The 18,466-nt window shown below is 41.7% G+C and overlaps 1 protein-coding gene and 1 pseudogene across 2 annotated transcripts in view; both read right to left on the bottom strand.

Annotated features, from left to right (window-relative positions):
- LOC120515261 overlaps nucleotides 1-18,466 on the bottom strand; it is a 489,908-nt gene that overhangs the window by 297,786 nt on the left and 173,656 nt on the right. The gene's annotated exons all lie outside the window — the stretch shown is intronic.
- On the bottom strand, nucleotides 782-17,295 carry LOC120515325 (annotated as a pseudogene).

Genomic DNA, 18,466 nt, shown 5'->3' with positions numbered 1-18,466 from the left:
CATTTATAATTAACTCTGATGTCAAAGGCAAAAGGAAAATTTTAGGATTTCCATCTTTAATTTGCTTACTTTTCTGTTTTATTGCAATTATACGCATATTTGTTTTAACGGGCAGTGTCCTCTCTTCAATCGTATCGCTGGCCTGACTCACACCAGCATGACAAACGGCTCTGTGTCTGAATTGATAAGTTGAAGCTGGACGTAACGTTTTAATTGTAACCTGTTCATTTTCATCTGGTATGTTCACAGTCGTCCACTCTTTATCTTCAGATAACTTGTACTCCGCTATGAAGTTTTCAGAGTTAAACCTTTGGGGTCTCAACTTTAGAGTTACACTGTCTTCTGTTTGGGAATCAACCACAAGAGGTTCAGGTCTGGATGGAAGCTGAAAGTTACGGTTGATGAGATGCCCACATTTATAAAGATAGATTGTTGCCCCAAGATATTCGACATCATGCTTGCAATGGACCAGAAATCTTGTTGTCTTGCTGTTCTGGTTAATTTCAGCAAACTCAATGAAACGCTGGGAATGCTGTCTGAAATTCTGGATGATTAAGTCTTCTTTTGGCTCTGACAGATGATATGAGGACTGCCAAGAAGAAGCCTGAAGATAGCGTTCCATTTCTGACATGTATGACTGACACACATGGAGTGAAGTGAAAGTCAAGCAGACAACATTCTCTATTTTAGTGTCATAAATTAATGTATTCAGGTTATTTATGACAATATCAACTTTAATCTCTTTAATTTGATTAAAGAAACATCTAAGCATGGTGATTTCCTTTTCTCTTTTATCCATCCATGACATTATAGCACGCTTCTTAAATGGTGACTCTTCCTTCTTCTTTATAATGTTGGCCAGAAGTTCCTCATTTGTATCACCCCCTCTGATAGCTGGCAAGACCCTTGCCAGATCTTTTGGAAAATACATTTATATTGATTAAGCATTGATTTGAATTGTTCTGCATTTTTCCCAATTTCACAAAAGTTATTGACAAAGTTGTCCATTGTGATGTCATTACACCTCATGATGTGCTCATCTAATTCCTCCAGGACCTCCTGAGATTTGGACACAAGTGCCACACTGATGTCTCGTACAAGCTGAGCAGCCTGTGAATCGAGATGTTTCAGCGGGTACAACCAGACCTGGACCGGCACAGCAAGTTTGCCAAGTTGAGTTGGCAACATGGTGTATATCTCCATGGCATCCTGGAAGCTGGTAGGATTGTTATTAAAGACTAAATCACCATAGAATGTACATTTAAGATGGTCAGCCATTTTCTTATCTTTGCTTGTCATTTTAAATCTTCTTTTCTTTCTATTGAAATAAATTTATTAATTAACAATTCTAATTTTCCTTCGATTTCCTTGCTCTCTTCTTGTTAGAGCTGTTTTGATCAAATACAAAAAGCCCGCACCATACAATACAGCGATGACAACATGGGTGGCTGATTTCTGCTCAAACACTTCTGGATAGACGACGTTCTGCCTCCCTAAGTGGCTCATGGTGAGCTGCTCCATTCTGGTGGTCATGCTGTAGTGCAGGGTGACCCTGGACTGTCGTTTGGATGATTTGGTGTCATTGAGGTACTTGGCAGAGCCACCGACTTCAAACAAGCCACACAAGAAGCTCACTTTAAGGGAAGCTGACATGTTTAAGACGGAGGTTTTCTCACTCAAGGAGTCTGATGTGATGATCTTGAATTGTGTTTTCTTCTGTGATTTAATGTTGAGATCTTTCTTGAGGTTTTCCAAATCCCACAGAGTGATTCCTGGTGAAATTAACAAAATTGAAAAAAAAAATTAATATTGTCATTTGTATTAAACTTGTATCCCAAAATACCACTGCAGGTTTTCTTTTGAGAAGCCAAACATAAGAACTTGAATGTACACTCACCTGGAATGAGGAAGTCAGTGCGGCAGTCATAGAGCATCCCCACCTGGAAGGGCCGGCCCAGGGCAGACATTTCCAAAGGTGAGCCACCATGAGATGGCCCTTCCTGCCTTTGAAATTAAACACATAAATAATTTAAACTCAGTAATTTATTACAATCACAGGCATTTGCTCCATTTTTTCTAATGTAATGCAGGGCTACAGTAAAGAAGAAGAGTGCATCTTGGCAGGATCAGTTAAAAGCAGGAGCCAGTCCAGCACAGAGTTCAGAAAAATTCACTCATTTTAGTCCAATTGAAAGCACTAGTGAAGTGGCATTATGGTGGCCAGGGCCACTGCCTGTAGCTACAGAGCTGTGGGTTTAGAGTTGGCTTGGTCACCATCAGTGTAGAGTTTGAATGGTCTTCCTTGTAGGGGCAATCTTTTCGTCATCATCCTGGCTTTGGCCTACTGTCACCACAATAGATCCTGACTTTGCTAACCCTAATACACTGTATTATACTAAGCAGATTCAATAAATGGATGGATGGAATATTAGTAATGTCAAAAATATAAATATGTGAAATGTTTGCTATTTTGAGCAGGAATTGCAAACATTATTTAAATCTGAAATATTGATGATTAAGGCTTCTGTCAATCTGACCATAAGATCCCTCAATACATACAGTGCCTTTAAAAAGTATTCAAACCAGTGGTGGGTGGTGGTCTTTCAAACAGGGTAAGCACATTAGGCCTACTTCATAAAATTAGTCAATTATTGCATCGTGTTATCTACAGTGCATCCGGAAAGTATTCACAGCACATCACTTTCTCCACATTTTGTTATGTTACAGCCTTATTCCAAAATGTATTAAATTCATTTTTTTCCTCAGAATTCTACACACAACACCCCATAATGACAATGTGAAAAACGTTTACTTGAGGTTTTGCAAATTTATTAAAATAAAAACCTGAGAAATCCCATGTACATAAGTATTCACAGCCTTTGCTCAATACTTTGTCGATGCACCTTTGGCAGCAATTCCAGCCTCAAGTCTTTTTGAATGTGATGCCACAAGCTTGGCACACCTATCCTTGGCCAGTGTCGCCCATTCCTCTTTGCAGCACCTCTCAAGATCCATCAGGTTGGATGGGAAGCGTCGGTGCACAGCCATTTTAAAGATCTCTCCAGAGATGTTCAATCGGATTCAAGTCTGGGCCACTCAAGGACATTCACAGAGTTGTCCTGAAGCCACTCCTTTGATATCTTGGCTGTGTGCTTAGGGTCGTTGTCCTGCTGAAAGATGAACCGTCGCCCCAGTCTGAGGTCAAGAGCGCTCTGGAGCAGGTTTTCATCCAGGATGTCTCTTTACATTGCTGCAGTCATCTTTCCCTTTGTCCTGACTAGTCTCCCAGTTCCTGCCCCCCACAGCGTGATGCTGCCACCACCATGCTTCACTGTAGGGATGGTATTGGCCTGGTGATGAGCGGTGCCTGATTTCCTCCAAACGTGACGCCTGGCATTCACACCAAAGAGTTCAATCTTTGTCTCATCAGACCAGAGAATTTTGTTTCTCATGGTCTGAGAGTCCTTCAGGTGCCTTTTGGCAAACTCCAGGCGGGCTGCCATGTGCCTTTTACATAAGGAATGGCTTCCGCCTGGCCACTCTACCATACAGGCCTGATTGGTGGATTGCTACAGAGATGGTTGTCCTTCTGGAAGGTCCTCCTCTCTCCACAGAGAACCTCTGAGCTCTGACAGAGCGACCATCGGGTTCTTGGTCACCGCCCTGACTAAGGCCCTTCTCCACCGATCGCTCAGTTTAGATGGCCAGCCAGCTCTAGGAAGAGTCCTGGTGGTTTTGAACTTCTTCCACTTACAGATAATGGAGGCCACTGTGCTCATTGAGACCTTCAAAGCAGCAAAAATTTTTCTGTAACCTTCCCCAGATTTGTGCCTCGAGACAATCCTGTCTCAGAGGTCTACAGACAATTCCTTTGACTTCATGCTTGGTTTGTGCTCTGACATGAACTGTCAACTGTGGGACCTTCTATAGACAGGTGTGTGCCTTTCCAAATCATGTCCAGTCAACTGAATTTACCACAGGTGGACTCCAATGAAGCTGCAGAAACATCTCAAGGATGATCAGGGGAAATAGGATGGACCTGAGCTCAATTTGGAGGTACATGGTAAAGGCTGGGAATACTTATGTACATGTGCTTTCTCAGTTTTTTTATTTTTAATAAATTTGCAAAAATCTCAAGTAAACGTTTTTCATGTTGTCATTATGGGGTGTTGTGTGTAGAATTCTGAGGACAAAATGAATTTAATCCATTTTGGAATAAGGCTGTGACATAACAAAATGTGGAAAAAGGGATGCACTGTGAATACTTTCCAGATGCATTGTATATGTAAATTCTGCCTTCCAGCTAGCTAGCTGGCTGGTTAGTTCCCTAATACCTAATCCTCCTGAGATTTATTTAGAAATAAAGAAATGAGCTTTACTAAACTGAAACAAAGATAAAACTCAAGAACAGTATATTTATGTCTTTATCTACAGTTGGACATGTACAAATGAAAATAAGGGGCTATACTAGCAAAAGGATTATTGTCCAGCCATGTCAAAAGACAAGGTGTACAGGATGTTGCCATCTTTGTGAGTGTATCAAAGCATACTGCCTAATGGGTCTTCTCATTGGAAAAGTGTGGATGCAAAAATTAAATCTGCGAAGTTTAACTTTGGGACTGGGATAAGCTTTTAAGTGTGGAGACTGTTGAGGAACAGTGGAACAGGTTAAAATGTTTAACATATAATGCAGGAAAGGTACATACCTAAATTTGGATTCAGCAGGAAATTAAAAAACCTCTCAACAATTGGTTAATAAAGAGTTTAAAAGACAAAACCAACGAATAAGGGGTACTGTATAAGACTAATAACTTCAATATGAATCATAGGGTGTCTGAGAACATCAGGACAACAAATAAGAAGGATATTAGGGAGGCTAAAAGGCAGTTAAAGAGGAATATAACAGATAAGGCAAAACATGACCCAAAAACATTCTTTCACAATTTTTGTAGTAAAGTAACAGTCAAGGAGGAGGAGAAGTGCATTAGGAATATTAAAGGTAAATTTAAAAATACAGACAATGAAATAGCAGATGCTCTAAACTTGCGTTTTTCTGAGGTATTCATACGTGAGGAAGTGGATAATCTGCCAGCAGTAAAGGGACTGCTAACGAGGTACTGAGTAACTTGGAGATTGTAGAGAAAGAAGTGCTGTTCAGATTAAATAGACTGAAATCAAACACATCACAAGGACAAGATAATATTTATCCTTGAGTTCTTAAGGAGATTAGTAAGTACAAATATAAAACCTTGATGTATATTTTTAGGAAGTCACTGTGCACTGGGGAAATTCTCAAATTTAACAGATTTTTAGTTGCCATGGAAGAGAAATTTGAGTACAAATGAAACAATGGATAAGAAGTCATCTTCAATTAGGAAGCAAAGAAATCCACATAACAGAAAATCACTTTGAAGTGCGTGAATTTTCACTAAATTTTCTGAGCAGTCCCTGCTCTTTGTCTTACATTTGCCACCATCATTATCTTCAGCAAACCATTGCAGTTGACTTATTAAATCTGTCACTTTACTGTGATATGTAGTCTGTCTGTTGATTTTTTGTTTGCTTGACATGAGGCACTTTCCATTTTGATTACTAAGTACAAATAAAAAGATTGTTTTGAGAACAAGTGAGGGTGTGAGTTTAAAGAAACAAATTTATGACTCTAATGAACATACACTGCTATCTACAAGATGGAAGAATGAAACAGTTTTAGATCTTTAAATGAAAGCAGTGAGAAATATATACAGTATATATATATATATATATATATATATATATATATATATATATATTGTGACAGATAGGGGGTGCCATCGCCTCCCTTGATCAGATGTCAAACACCAGATAAAAGTCCAATAATTGTTTTTATTCGGACAATACAGTGCACAAAGCACTCTCCACTCCACTATACTCATAAATCTATAATCAATACAATAAACAATAACAATCCTCCACTCCCAGATGCGTTTTCACCCTTCCTCCCGACTCAGCTCAACCCTGGGATCTCCCACAGTCCTTTTTATAGTTCATGACTCGGAAGTGCTTCTCTTCTCACTGTTCATGTGACTAGCAACACTTCCGGGTCGGATGAAAACTCCTTTTCTTCAACTCGGAAGTACGTAATTTCTTCTGTCCACGTGACTGGGACGTACTTCTGGGCTGCAGGGAAAATAGTCCTTGATCCTCCCTGCAGCGTCCCCTGGAGGCCCCCATGGTATCCAGCAGGGCTGTGATGTAAAACTCCACTGTCCATGATGCCCTGCTGGAACTTGGGGCACCTCTATGTTGCAAGAAGTGCTCCACCTGGCGGCCTGGGGGTATTGGCTGGGATTAATGGCCCGCCATATCCCACATATATATATATATATATATATATATATATATATATATATATATATATATATATATATATATATATATATATATATATATATATATCTATACTAATAAAAGGCAAAGCCCTCACTCACTCACTCACTCACTCACTGACTCATCACTAATTCTCCAACTTCCCGTGTGGGTGGAAGGCTGAAATTTGGCAGGTTCATTCCTTACAGCTTCCTTACAAAAGTTGGGCAGGTTTTATATCGAAATTCTACGTAATGGTCATAACTGGAAGCAGTTTTCTCCATTTACTGTAATGGAGATGAGCTTCAACGCCGTGGGGGAGTTTCGTGTGACATCATCACGCCTCCCACGTAATCACGCAGTACATAGAAAACCAGGAAGACCTCAAAAAGCGCTGAAGAAAACATGCATTATATAATTGAGAAGGCAGCTAAACAATAAGAAGCGGCGAAAGTGACATATACAACCATATTCATGAGTTCTGCTACTCGAAACAAAGCACGATGTAAACCTACACTTTAAATTAAGTTCATAGACAGGCTGCGCTGGCGTTTGTAATTTAGTGCCTGCCCATATAAGGCCGTCCGTCAGCGGCAATCCAATAGCAAACTCCCACTAAATATTCACGGGTTAAGGACTGTGCTTATGCAGAGGAAGATGAGATGGTCAGGGTGGTGTTTGACACAAACTCAGCTTAAACTGCGAGAGAAAGTTTTAAGTGCCAGGACTAAGGTAACATTAAATACAGCCATGGACATAGCACGAGATGGCACCAGCACAGCTGGGAACCTTCGATGCATGTACACCGAGCGGCTCACGTGAACTGCGCGAGTGCACAGATAAAAGCAACAGTTCCAAAAGCGCTGAACAAAACCAATTACACAATTGAAAAGGCAGCAAAAATATGAAGCGTCTGATACATACAAGCATATTCATAAATCCAAAACAAAGCACACGTTGGAAAAAGTCAATGTCCCGCTAAAGGAAGACAGTGTAAAAAACCGTGCATGCAGTGTGTCAGGTCTCAGATAAAGAAGAAGACGAGCTGTTTATTGATGCAGTAAGAAACGAATCGATGAATGAAACCTGTCATCTTTACAACGATTGACAAACACGGAATGTAACTTGAACACAACACATCCTACAAATACGAACCTGATTGAAAGAAATAATGATAATCAAATCCTTGATGACAGCAACACTCAGTAACACTCACAAAACAAATACTGTATATTGACAGTCATGTTACGCTATTTTTAAAATGTTCCCTTTTCTTTTCTAGCTTTTTAACACACTACTTCAGCATGATACGCTGGTATATATATATATATGTATATATATATAACCCGATCTACATACTCGAATAATGGATACTTTATTCGCCATCAATGATTGTTTTGGTAAAGCCATACTCAGTGTATTCATTAGATGAACGGTAAAAAGTAAGAGCGAGGAGGATGACTTATTGAGGCATGCAGGCTGTAGTGCGTCAACTCTATCTGAATTGCGCGATCACATTTGAAAAATATATCTTTTCAAGTTCTATTTAGTCCATATGTGTCAAACTCAAGGGCGGGCCACATCCGCCCGCGTAATTATATCCGGCCCGAGATCATTTTATATACTGTATTATTGTTATTAAAGCCCGGTATATGAAGCGCTGGTAACACAATAAACTACAGATCCCATAATGCAGCGCTTCAGCTGCCTTGCCTAACACTTACCGAGTTAATCAAGTTATTGCGAAGCTAGCTCACACGATGCTGAAGAGAAAAGTTGATTCTGAAAATAGAGCCTTTAAAAACCGATGGGAGGCTGAGTATATGTTTACTGAACCCGTGTGTCTCATTTGTGGAGCTAATGTGGCTGTAATTACAGAATTTAATCTAAGACGGCACTATGAGACAAAACATCAGGGTAACCTGAATGCAATGCAGAAGATACAGAAAGCAGAATAATTAAATAAGAATCTGACACTTCAGCGGACGTTTTAACCCGTGCACAATCACAAAGTGATTTCAAGTGAAGCTGCTTTTATGGGAGACACAAATGCACCAGTGCAATTTGCCCCACTTTCCCTGTTGCCAAGTAATGTTAAACCAAGTCGTCACTACGGTGTTCCCAAATACGCACTTTGCTGATAAACTGAGCGCACTGAGTTTGCACGGCGCTTTGGTGACTTTGAAGAACAAAAAAAGTCCGTCTACATGCGGCTCGAACCTTGTGCATGTTTGGTAGCACATATCTGTGTGAGAAGCTCTTCTCAGTGATAAAGACTAACAAAACAGCACACAGGAGTCGCCTCACTGATGAGCACCTGCAATCCATCCTGAGAATCTCCACAACACAGAACCTCACACCAAACAGAAACGAACCTGTGGCCAAAAAGATGCCAGGCGTCCAGCTCTAAAATGACATATGAGCAAAGACAACTGAATGATTTGATTTGTTATTGCTGAAAGGAACACATTTTATTTATATTTCTAGGTTTTGTTATGCAGCATGTTCATATTTGAATTTGTATAATTTTGACAGGATATATTTTTATGGAGAGCAAAATCTTTTGGGATATTTAAAATCTAAGTTTATTTTTATATAAAATTACATAAGAGTAAAGAAATTTGAATGTTTGTTCTTTTAACGTTTACTTTATTTCTAACTTGTATAATTTAGACAGGATATATTTTTATGGAGAGCAAAATATTATAAGTTGTTTAAGGTTTGAGTTGATTTATTCACAAATAATATTCCTGTCTGTTTTTACCATTCCTACCAAAGATATTTCTGTCGACTAAATAAAAATTCCTTCTATTTAAAATTTAAATAGAACTTGAACAAATACTATAGTTCATAATATCCACGCAGACTTGCACGTAAGAGCGGAGTTATCCGTTTTAACAAGCAGCGTATTGCACTGATACTGAAATAGCTGTGTGTGTATATATGTAGATATGTATGTATATGTATATATATGTTTATATATGTGTGTGTGTGTGTATGTATATATGTATTTGTGTGTATATATGTGTGTGTATGTATGTATGTGTATATATGTAGATATATATATGTATATATATATGTGTATATGTATAGATATGTATATATATATATGTTTATGTGTGTGTGTAAATATATATATATATATATGACAACAACACTCATCACTCACAACAGTGACAAAACAATTACATTGACAATCATGTTACGTTATTTTCAAAATGTTTCCTTTTCTTTTCATTGCTTCTTTAACACACTACTTCTCAGCTCTTGCTTGGTATTTTGCTAGTATATATATATATTGTAAAGGCCACTCTATATAGCGCCTGACCCGCACAGACCACCATGTGTAAAATCAACAGCCTTTATTGCACTTCTTCAGCCTGTGGACGCACGTCTTCCCGTGTCCCACAGGCCCAACACAGTCCCAAAACACTTACAATAGAGCACCAACAACTCTTCCTGGCACCACCACTCCTCCCAGGCAACCTCGTCCTCTTCCTCCCGATTCTAGCCTCGAATGAAGGAGGGTTCGCCTTATATGGTCCACCCGGCAATGCTCCAGGTGCTTGACCAGCTGGTTTTAATTGAGCCTCCGGGTGGGGCTGGTAACTCGCCCATTGCGGGCGGCTGGCTTTCCGCAGCACCCCTAGCAGCCACCCCATCTCCCAACCATGGGCCACGGGAAGACTGGGGAAGGACCCACGGCCAGGGAGGCTGACCCCAGGCACCCGGGGAGGCATTGCACTGCCCATGGTGACATGGGACCCGGCTGTCCGTCACAATATATATATATATATATATATATATATATATATATATATATATATATATATATATATATATATATATATATATATATATATATATATATATATATATATATATATATATATATTAAACAGCCTGGAGATCGGAGTAATTACATTCATACTGTAGCATCCGTAGTTTGAGTCCTGATCTGTTTGTATGTGTGGTTATCTACAGGAAACGCATGTGGTTGGTCTGCCAGTTGGTAAACAGTTACCTGGTAAGTAACCACCCATCAGATTGGGACTCAGACTACGGATGCTATGAATGTAATTACTCCGATCTCCAGGCTGTCAAATAAATGAACCACACGCCGTGGCACAGCGTAAAGGGACTTTGTCTCTGACGCTGACATCCAAGGTTTGATCCCTGCGCGGGGTTGCAGTGGAGCGTGTACGCCTGATGAGCCCAAGTAAGGGCAAAACACGTGTTGCGTACTCTTTGCATTATTTGACTGTCTTCTTCTTCTTCTTCTTCTTCTTTCGGCCGCTCCCGGGTTTGCCACAGCAGATCATCTTCTTCCATATCTTTCTGTCCTCTGTATCTTGCTCTGTCACTCCCATCACCTGCATGTCCTCTCTCACCACATCCATAAACCTTCTCTTAGGCCTTCCTCTTTTCCTCTTCCCTGGCAGCTCTATCCTGATCATTCCTTCTCCCAATATTCCCAGCATCTCTCCTCTGCACCAAGCCAACGCAATCTTGCCTCTCTGACTTTGTCTCCCAACTGTCCAACTTGAGCTGACCCTCTAATGTCCTCATTTCTAATCCTGTCCATCCTTGTCACACCCAATGCAAATCTTAACATCTTTAACTCTGCCACCTCCAGCTCTGTCTCCTGCTTTCTGGTCAGTGCCACCGTCTCCAACCCATATAACATAGCTGGTCTCACTACCATCCTGTAGACCTTCCCTTTCACTCTTGCTGATATCCGTCTGTCACAAATCACTCCTGACACTCTTCTCCACCCATTCCACCCTGCCTGCTCTCTTTTTCACCTCTCTTCCACAATCCCCATTACTCTGTACTGTTGATCCCAAGTATTTAAACTCATCCATCTTCGCCAACTCTACTCCCTTCATCCTCACCATTCTACTGACCTCCTTCTCATTCACACACATGTATTCTGTCTGGTCCTACTGACCTTCATTCCTCTCCTCTCCAGAGCATATCTCCACCTCTCCAGGGTCTCCTCGACCAGCTCCCTACTCTCACTACAGATCACAATGTCATCAGCAAACAGTCCACGGGGACTCCTGTCTATCTCTTCTGTCAGCCTGTCCATCACCATTGCAAATAAGAAAGGGCTCAGAGCTGATCCCTGATGTAATCCCACCTCCACCTTGAATGTATTCGTCACTTCTACCAAAGACCTAACCACGGTCACACTTCCCTCGTACATATCCTATACAACTCTTACGTACTTCTCTGCCACTCCCGACTTCCTCATACAATACCACAACTCCTCTCGAGGCACCCTGTCATATGCTTTCTCCAGGTCCACAAAGATGCAATGCAACTCCTTCTGGCCTTCTCTAAACCTCTCCATCAATATCCTCATAGCAAACATCTCATCTGTGGTGCTCTTTCTTGGCATGAAACTATCCTACTGCTCACTAATCATCACCTCACTTCTTAACTGAGCTTTCACTACTCTTTGCCATAACTTCATGCTGTGGCTCATCAGTTTTATCCCCCTGTAGTTATTGCAGTCCTGCACATCCCCCTTATTCTTAAATATCAGCACCAGTACACTTTTTCTCCACTCCTCAGGCATCCTCTCACTTTCCAAGATTCCATTAAACTATCTGGTTAAAAACTCCGCTGCCATCTCTCCTAAACACCTCCATGCTTCCATAGGTATGTCATCTGCACCAACGGCTTTATCATTCTTCATCCTCTTCATAGCTGTCCTTACTTCCTCCTTGCTAATCCATTGCACTTCCTGATTCACTATCTCCACATCATCCAACATTCTCTCTCTCTCTCATTCTCTTCATTCATCAGACTCTCAAAATACTCTTTCCATCTGCTCAACACACTCCCCTCACTTGTGAGTACGTTTCCATCTTTACCCTTTATCACCCTAACCTGCTTCACATCTTTCCCAGCTCAGTCCCTCTGTCTAGCCCACAGGTCTTTTTCTCCATCCTTAATGTCCAACCTCTCATATAACTCATCATACTCCTTTTCTTTAGCCTTCACCACCTCTCTCTTCACCTTGTGCCTTATCTCCTTGTACTCTTTTCTACTTTCTTCATCTCTCTGACTATCCTACTTCTTCTTTGCATTCCTCTTCCTCTGTATACTCTCCTGTATTTCCTCATTCCACCACCAGGTTTCCTTTTCCTCCTTCCTCTTTCCAGATGTCATGTCAAGCACCCTTCTTGCTGTAACCCTTACTACATCTGCTGTAGTTTCCCAGCTGTCTGGTAACTCTTCACTGCCACCCAGTGCCTGTCTCACCTCCTCCCTAAACTCAACCTTGCAGTCTTCCTTTTTCAACTTCCACCATTTGATCCTTGGCTCTGCCCTCACTCTCTTCCTCTTCTTGATCTCCAACGTCATCCTACAGACCACCGTCCTATGCTGCTTAACTACACTTTCCCCCTTCAATCTTCTTCAGATCAACTATTTGCAAAGGATGTAATCTACCTGTGTGCATCTTCCTCCACTCTTGTACATCACCCTATGTTCCTCCCTCTTCTTAAAATACGTATTCACCACAGCCATGTCCATCCTTTTGGCAAAATCCACTATCTTCTGACCTTCTTCATTCCTCTCCTTGACACCATACCTACCCATCACCTCCTCGTCTCCTCTGTTCCCTCCACCAACATACCCACTGAAATCCGCTCCAATTACCACTTTCTGTCCCTTGGGTACACTGTTCATCACTTCATCCAACTCACTCCAAAAATCTTCTTTCTCATCCATTGCACACCCAACTTGCAGTGCATATGCACTAACAACATTCATCATCACACCTCCAATTTCCAGCTTCATAATCATCACTCTGCCTGACACTCTTTTCACCTCCAAAACACTCTTGACATGCTGTTTCATCAGAATAACTCCTACCCCATTTCTCCTCCCATCCACACCATGATAGAACAATTTGAATCCACCTCTAATCCACCTGGCCTTACTCCCCTTCCATTTAGTCTCTTGTACGCACAATATATCAACCTTCCTTCTCTCCATCATATCTGCTAACTCTCTCCCCTTACCAGTCATACTGCCAACATTCCTACCCTCAGTTCCACTCTCTTTACCTTCCTCCTCTCCTCCAGCTTCCGGACACGTCTTCCCCCTCCCCCAACAGTAGCCCGATTTCTGCCAGAACCCTGTTGGCTAACAGTACTGGTGGCGGTCATTGTTAACTCGGGGTTGACCGATCTGGTATGGAAATTTATATTGATTTGGCAAAATTTTACACTGAATGCCCTTCCTGATGTAACCCTCCCTATTTATCTGGGCTTGGGACTGGCACAAAGAAACACACTGGCTTGTGCATCCCCTGTGGCTGGGTTATAATTTGACAGTAAACTATGTAACTATATATATATATTGTGACAGATGGCCGGGGCCCATGCCTGGCCGGGACACCTCTTCACCACATCTGCCAGGGGGACAAAGGGGTGAAGCCCAGTATCTCCCCCTGGACACTAGATGGCATCCTCCCTGGGTTGCAGCATTGCCTTGGTGTCCCCCAGGGCTTCATGGGGGTTGGAGTTTTAGTGTAGCTCTGTGGGGTTCCGCAGGCGCCACCAGGGGGTGCTGCAACAGGAGCGGCTGGCCCCTTTTGGGCACTGGTTTCGCCTTACCCGGAAGTGCAGCCGGATGTTGGCAATCAACCACCTGGAGATCTTCTGGGTAGCCAGCGACCACCACTCAGTGGCCAGAGTCGGGAGGTGGAGGACGAAGCCAGACGGGATGAGTGGTGGTGGTGCCAGAAAAGTGTTTTGTGTTGCCTTAAAGTGCTTTTGGGACTTTGGGTGTATTGCCTGTGGGGTTCACGTGGAAGATGTGCCCCATAAGTGAAGAAAAATAAAAGTTCTTAGCTTTTTACACATGCCTCAGTGTGAGTCTGTGTTGGGTCGGGCGCTATATAGCATCTTTATCACTATATATATATATATATATATATATATATATATTTACAGTATATATTGACAGATAGTGATGGATATATACTAGCTGTGTAAGCCCGTGCTGGAAAAAGAAACCATGGATTCTGGCACCTCAATCAATCAATCAATTGCATTGGTTGTGCATTAGTGGCTAAGCGAGGTTCTCTTTCTTCGGTGGTTTTGTTTTGCCGATGTGCTTACCTCGCTTGTGTATTAGCGGCTAAGCGGGTTTCTCTTTTCTCGGCAGTTTCACTTTGGTGAAAGAGTCACTTTCTTTGAGCTTCATGTTGTAGCCTCTCACTTCTGGGCCGGACAGACAGACGCACACACTTCCACGCGTATTCGTTTATATATAACACTGCTATATATACACTGCTCAAAAAAATTAAAGGAACACTTTTAAATCTGTGTATAGCATTAAGTCAATGAAACTTATGAGCTATTGATCTGGTCAGTTAAGTAGCAGAGGGGGTTGTTAATGAGTTTCAGCTGCTTTGGTGTTAATGAAATGAACAACAGGTGCATTAGAGGGGCATCAATGAGACAACCCCCAAAACAGGAATGAATGGTTTAACAGGTGGAGGGAGGCCACTGACATTTTTCCCTCCTCATCTGTTTTTTCACTCGTTTTGTATTTGGCTACGGTCAGTGTCACTGCTGGTAGCATGAGGCAATACCTGTACCGTACAGAGGTTGGTGGTACAGGTAGTCCAACTTCTCCAGGATGGCAGGCACATCAATATGTGCAATTGCCAGAAGGTTTGCTGTGTCTCCCAGCACAGTCTCAAGGGCATGCAGGAGATTCCAGGAGACATGGACAGGCAGTTACTCTAGGAGACATGGACAGGGCCCACGTAAAATGTCCTTAACCCACCAGCAGGACCCACCAGTACCTGCTTCTTTGGCCAAGGAGGTACAGGATGAGCACTGGCAGAGCCTACAAAATGACCTCCAGTAGACAGGCCACTGGTGTGAATGTCTCTGACCAAACAATCAGAAATATACTTAATGAGGGTGGCCTGAAGGCCCGACGTCCTCTAGTGGGCACCTTGGAGCTCGATTGGCATTTGCCATAGAATACCAGAATTAGCAGGTTCACCACTGGTCGGCACCCTGTGCTTTTCACAGATGAGAGCAGGATCATCCTGGGCACATGTGACAGACACGAAAGGGTCTGGAGAAGCTGTGGAGAATGTTATGCTGCCTGTAACATTGTTCAGCATGACCGGTTTGGTGGTGGGTCAGTGATGGTGTATCTGAGGGGAGGCATATCTACAGAGGGATGCACAGGCCTTACAGACTAGACAACAGCACCTTGACTGCCATTAGGTATTGGGATGAAATCCTTGGACCCACTGTCAGACCCTATGCTCCTGGTGCATGACAATGCCTGGCCTCATGTGACGAGAGTATGCAGGCAGTTCCTGGAGGATGAAGGAACTGATACCATTAACTGGCCCCCATGCTTGCCTGACCTCAATCCAATAAAACACCTCTGGGTGGGATATTATGTCTCGGTCCATCCAGAGTCGCCAGGTTGCACCTCAGACTGTCCAGGAGCTCAGTGATGCCCTGGTCCAGATCTGGGAGGAGATCACCCAGGACACAATCTGTCATCTCATTAAGAGCATTCCCGAAGCCCTCTCCCCCACGCCATTGTCAGGCATGCATACAAGCACGTGGGGGGTGCCATACAGACTACTGAGTACGATTTGCAGTTGCTGTAATGGAATTTTGGCAAAATGGATGAGCCTGCCTGCCGCATCATTCTTTCACTTTGATTTTTGGGGTGTCTTTGAATTCAGGGCTCTGTAGGTTGATCATTTTCATTTCCATCAAACGATGTGTCATCCTTTCGTTCCTAACACATCACCATATCAGTCCATATCAGTAGAGATATCCAGCAGGATTTTTTTTTTTCAATTGAGATCTGAAGTATTTTCAAAGTGTTCCTTTAATTTTTGTGAGCAGTGTATTTATTTATTGCGACCACCAGGGCACTACTGCTCCCCAAAAACCCAACATAACAGACACAGGTACAAGTCCAGCAACACACAAGGCTTTTATTAAAACATGGTAAATGCTTTCCTTTAAGTTTTCCAGCCTGCCCAGCAGATTGCACAGTCCAAAGCACTATAAACACAATTAATGCACCAAGCATTTTAACTATTCTCCTTTCTTCTTATGTCTTCTCTTCCACCTCCACTCCTCCCAGCAAGCTTCGTCCTCTTCCTCCTGACTCTGGATCTCTGAATGAAGGAAGGTGACCACTTTTAAGCTGTACCTGGGACTACTCCAGGTAGTTCGTTAGGGGGTTCTGAAATCACTCCCGGGTGTCGTGAAAGTCCAAAGTGCGGCTCTGCAGCTCCCCCTGGCAGCGTCCATGGAACCCAACTGGGCTGTGCCAGACTCCATCTCCTATGAAGCCTTGCAGGAATCCAAAGTGTCAGAAAGGGCCCTGGCCATCCATCACCATATATATATATATATATATATATATATATATATATATATATATATATATATATATATATATATATATATATATATATATATATATATATATATATATATATATATATATATATATATATATACTAAGAACAAGCGATCAAGAGACAAATAATAGAAACCAATTTCAAAGACATTGATGTGTCTCCCTGTTACACGTATCTTTTATTCCGGCCATCCAGGATTAATACAAATAAGTGTTGATACTGATTAACTTAAATAAGGGAGACATTGACAATCAGATATGCTAGTAGTTTACAAATTGCTTGTTTTAATTTCAGTATAAAGCTTCATTCAGCCTAGAAAATATTTGCTTCAGAAAACAAAATCCTCAAAAATAAGACATAAACAGAGCATCATTAAATCATAAGTAAAATTGTTGTATTTAATGCACTCCTCATTACAGTTAAACAGAAATTGTAGGTGATAAAGAAATCAAAAATCTCTCTCTTACTTGTGTGTTATTTTGTCCATTTTTACTCCCAGCACTTCAAGGTGTTTCAGGCTCTGAACAGCACAGGTGATGCACTTCTGGTTTTATAAAAGGCCAGCTGGTGGTTTGCCAAAAAGCTTAAGTTTCGTTTCTTCTTTAAACACATGATTTCAAGTAAGCCATTTGCATCTACATAAGCTAGTTGCTTTAGATGTGACAAAGGAAAATCTTTCCTCATCATTTGGTATTTTCATTGTAAACAGCATTTTGTAAATGCTAATAATACAGCAGAATATAAATTTATATGCATGGCCAGCCCCTAAGAGATCAAATTTGGATTTAGTGCAGCGATGTACTTATGAACAAATCCAAAAACTCAAATACAAGGGGATAAATTAAAATAGTGAATTAGCATGACAGGAACATCTTTGGGGTACATGTGGAATGCCCTAAAGAACCTTCGCCCAAAGCAGACTGAGGTCTAGCAGCACTTTGAATCTCTCAGTCACCTGGCTCTCTCTGTATTATTACACGTTAATTACTATCCATTGCTGTAATTTATACTGTGTGCAATGTTAATATTGAGCGCCATGTCAACCAGAAGCTGTGGGTGGACCAGGCAGGGTTTAAGAAAAAATGGTCATGTATGGACCTAGTTGCCTCCTTTCAGATCATTGTTGAAAAGTCTTTGAAGTGAAACTCATCACTCTATGTTTTGTGGACTGAGAGAAAATTCTTGACATTTTGGACAGAGAGATGTTGTTGAAAATTGTCAACCTAATCAGAAAATCCAAAAATGGAGTGACATGCCGAATTGCACATGAAGACACTTGATAGAGTTTCAAAGGTTAGAACAGGAGTTTGCTCTTCATTGACTTGATCATGAAGAATGGTGACACATGCAAATAGCATTGGTATGTAGTGAACATTTTGGAGTCCCTTCCGTGAACTGGGCTTTTCTGACAATATTACACTCCTGTCCCTTAACCTTCAGCAGATGAAAAGGAAAGCCTCATATCTATTTATTGTCTCTGCCCAGGTGGAACTCAACATCCGCAAGGGAATAAACAAATCTTCTAAAAGACAATGTTGACTGTGAAGAGCCAGTGTGGCCTCAGGAAGAACCCCTCTAGAAGAAGTGGATTCCTGTGAAGCATGGTGGACAAACAAGGGGGAACAAACGCTGACGTAAAGACCCAGATCAGCAAGGCAAGGGCAGCAATCATTCAACTGA

The sequence above is a fragment of the Polypterus senegalus genome, chromosome 1, assembly GCF_016835505.1.
Source record: "Polypterus senegalus isolate Bchr_013 chromosome 1, ASM1683550v1, whole genome shotgun sequence".
NCBI lineage: Eukaryota > Metazoa > Chordata > Cladistia > Polypteriformes > Polypteridae > Polypterus > Polypterus senegalus.
This window is presented reverse-complemented; position numbering and strand designations above follow the sequence as displayed.